The 4,059-nt window shown below is 38.1% G+C and overlaps 1 protein-coding gene across 4 annotated transcripts in view; it reads right to left on the bottom strand.

Moving 5' to 3' along the window:
• Positions 1-4,059, bottom strand: part of GRM5 (glutamate receptor, metabotropic 5) — a 254,953-nt gene that overhangs the window by 31,170 nt on the left and 219,724 nt on the right. The gene's annotated exons all lie outside the window — the stretch shown is intronic.

Genomic DNA, 4,059 nt, shown 5'->3' with positions numbered 1-4,059 from the left:
CTTTGGGATGTTCTACGGTTCTAATTTCCTTATCTGTCATTCATGCTTTTGCGATGTTTGAGGAATTAATCCCTCATCTAGTTCACAAAATCAAACTGCTAACAATAAATTAGTGTCAAAGCTGAATTAAAAATGTGCAGCCCCTTCTAGGGGTATTTGTTTTTTCAGTTTCTGTATAGGTTTAACAAGTCATTCTTTGTACTTATCTGTCAATGGTTTACGGGCAGGTTCAGCCCCATTCCATGATTAGCAGGGTGAAGGGTCCCAGGGACCCATGCCCTGGGGAAGGGAAAAAGGGAAAAAGGGAAAAAAAGGAGATGGGCCTGAAAAGAAAACAGCGGCAATGATTTGAGGAGAAACAAACTAATTTACTAAATAAGATATCAAAATGCAAATTAATTAGCACACTGTAATACAAAATAATACAATATAATTAGAGTTGAAGCCAATAAATCAAATAAATGAGAGTGTCTGAAAGCCAAAGGCTTTTCATTCCAGTGTGCTTGACTAACTAGTTAGCTTGAATAACCTTTATTACAAATTAAAAATGACCTCAACATTTAGGACTGTTGGAATCAAATTGCTTTTTGGCTGGGCCAGACAGAAAAATGTGAGCCTGCCTCGGGGTAGAGGGTGGTAGAAGAATTTTACCCCTTGGGAATGGAGTGCTGGGCATTTACATCTGTATTTTCAGCAGTGAGGGCAATTTGGACAAGGCATGGTTTGATGAGGACCTGGATGCTGAGCAATTCAAATTAGTAAAGGATCCTGGGATCTTAATATCTTGATGATCAGTAGAAAAAGCAGGCATCTGTTTTTTTGTGGAATTTCTACATGTAAGATGTTTAGTCTTTTCCTTTATTTTTCAGTGGAGCTTAAGGTATTTTGAAATCTCTCACTGACATTCTTAATGATAAAAAACTTTCCATGGAAATAATTTTGGTTAAGATTAGATTTAAATCCCTTATCCTCCCAGTATTTCTATATTATGTATTTCTAAACAATACTGTAAAAATATATAAGTATCTGCAAGATGATATTATAATATGTTGTCCGGCAAAAGTATGAGGCAGATAGTTCTGGATTCCTGCAGAAAAATCAGCAGAATTAGGGTAACCAAATCTTTGACATAACTGCAGTTAAAAGATACATATTTGTATCACTTCAGTGTAACAGAATTTTGCCTTTGATAACTAAACAGAGATTAATTGGCCATTTGTATTTTAACTGCTTTGGTGTGATAAGCTTTCTGATGCAATAATAAAATTATTGCCATGTCTTAACGTAACAAAGATATTTAGATCTTCATGAAACACTCTTATGAGCATTTATTAATTCCTTTTGGTTTTAAAGGGTTTTCTTATTCAGATTGAGGGAGACAAGGTATTTCATTCTGACTTCATCAAGATTAATGTAGCATGCAAATGACATCCTTAAAATCATTCTATACCACTAAGAGTGGTGGAAGAAGAGTGAAAGCAGAAAGCACTCTCTGGGGTAAGTAGATATCCTTCCTCATGTGGGTTCTTCCCAAAGAAGTTTTTTGGGCTTGTTTATCTTGGAAAAGAGAGGGAACTGGAGAGACCTCATTGCATCCTTCTAGTACTAGAAGGGAGCTTACAAGCAGGAGGGGTTACCGACTTTTTACACAGTCTGGTAGCGATGGTACAAGGGGGAATGGCTTTAAACTAAAAGCGGAGAGATTAAGGTGAGATGTTAGGAATAAATTTTTTACTCAGAGTGTGGTGAGGCCCTGGCACAGGCTGCCCAGAGAAGTTGTGGATGCTCCATCCCTGAGGTACTCAAGGCCAGGCTGGATGGGATCTTGGGCAGCCTGAGCTGGTGGGGGTGTCCATGGCAGGGGGCTGGAATGGGGTGATCTTTAAGGTCCCCTCCAACCTGTGACATTCTATGATTCTATGATTTCATCAAATGTAATGAATATTTTGGAGAAACCATTTGTTACCAGCCTCTATTACTTCCGCATATTGAACTGGAATTTTCTAATGTTCTTACCTGACAGCTAGCCTTTATCTGCAGACAATGATATAGAGGCTGACCTGTACAGAGTTTCTAACATTACAATAGAGGTTAACCAGAGCCAAACATTTCTTGCTGGTTTAAAACTATTTCATGCCTTTCTTGCTTTATTACCCTTTTACATTCTGTTAATAAAATACCTGAGAAAAGAATTGAAACTTGTGCCATTTTTATTTTCTGTCACTGAGTGTACTTTGCAAGGGGAATGCTAAGCTGTACAATTATTTATTCTTCAATTAAGATTTAAGGACTGGATATTCTTCATAAAGCAAATGATTGGTGAGGTTCTTATTTAACAGCTTTGCAGCTAATGGTTTCTGACAATGACACTTTGCAGAAAGAGAAGAATCAAGTAAATCAAATCAAGTAAAAGAAATATGGGAAAATGGCATAGTCACTGTACAGTCAGTTTGATGGCCATTATTATACCAAGGCAAATGCTGAAAATGCTAAAAAAAGAACTCATTCCCATTCCATAAATAACCATGTGCTCAATGGTGATTTGGACAAGATCCCATCTCACAGCCCACCTCTTACACTTCATCAACATCTCCAAGCACCTGGAAAGTCTTCTCTCCTTGCTGGCTCAGAAACTCCAACTGGAACAGAGCCAGCAAGCCCAGTCCTTTCTTTCCTGCAGTGGGCTGAGGCAATCTTTGGCTGGTGGAAAGGCTGTTAGGAGCAAATCCAATTTGGAGCAGTATAGAGTTGTTGTACTCTGTGCTCAAGAGTGCTCTGCTTCTGGGACCAGAGCACCAGTAAAATTGACATAAAACAATCTCTGTGTTTCTCTGGCCAGAGACAAAGACTGGGGGAGATAACTACTAGATATAAATGTAAATAGCAAGAAAAATAGATATAAAATATCAGAGTCCCATTCAACTTGCTAGGGAAGAGATTTCTGCAAGGAGCATTAAAAAAAAATCACCAACAAATTACAGATGAGGATATCTGAGGATTTCCTGGGATAGAAAAGAAATAATAATCTGATTTTCTGGAAGAATATCTGCCTCTCTAAGGATGAGCTAAATGGTGCTATAAATGAGATGAGATCTCTTGAAGATTTGACCCTTGCCCTGGGTCTGTGAGTAGCCTCTGCTCTCTCAGTTGAGCTAAACTTGCCACTTCTGATCTTTCATATTGCTTTAAAATTAGTTCATCTGGATAAGAGTTCACAGATATGAAGCGCTCTGTTATCATACCTATTTTCAGGGGATTTAATCATGACACTGTCTTAATTTGTTATTACAGCCTCGATGCCTAAGAGAGCTTACTGTACCTTCAGCATCCGTAAAACTGACAATCTCTTTCATGGCAGGCAATATGAATCACATAATTAAACTAGTTCCAAAGGTAAACATGACAGATTAAGGCTTGTAAATAGGACACAGTCTGAAAAGTGAAGGGAATTCAGGGAAATCCCATAAGTCAACATAATGAACAAAAGTTCATTAACACTCCATATGGAGAGCAAGAAAAAAGTTAGTTCTGTTTTTTTAAATTCTAAATATTTTTGTGGAGTTAGGCACCCCTTAACAAAAGATGTACTTTTCTTTTCATCTTTTTTTTTTTTTTTAATCCCTGTCATAGATAGCAGGAGTTCAAGTGCCAAGCCTAAATAACAATCTACTGAATTAGAATCATAGAATAGAGTCATAGACTTGTATGAGTTGTAAGAGACCTTTAAAGGTCATCTAGTCCAACTCCCCTGAGGAGAACAGGGACATCTATAGCTAGATCAGGTTTCTCAGAACCCTGTCCAGCCTGACCTTGAGTGTCTCCAGGGACAAGGCATCTACCACCTCTCTGGGCAACCTGTTGCAGTTCACAACTGCTTAGCTGTGAAAGAGAATCTTGACATGGGACTTACCACACAGGATTTAATGTGTATTGCTGCCATGCTGTTAGATATTTTATATGAATATTCCTGAGTGTTCCCTGTGCCATAATTCCAAAAGATGGTAGAAGGGAAATCTTGATTAGTGATCCAGGTTTTCACATATGGAGAGCTGAGAGACA

The sequence above is a fragment of the Gallus gallus genome, chromosome 1 (assembly GCF_016699485.2).
Source record: "Gallus gallus isolate bGalGal1 chromosome 1, bGalGal1.mat.broiler.GRCg7b, whole genome shotgun sequence".
Lineage (NCBI taxonomy): Eukaryota > Metazoa > Chordata > Aves > Galliformes > Phasianidae > Gallus > Gallus gallus.
This window is presented reverse-complemented; position numbering and strand designations above follow the sequence as displayed.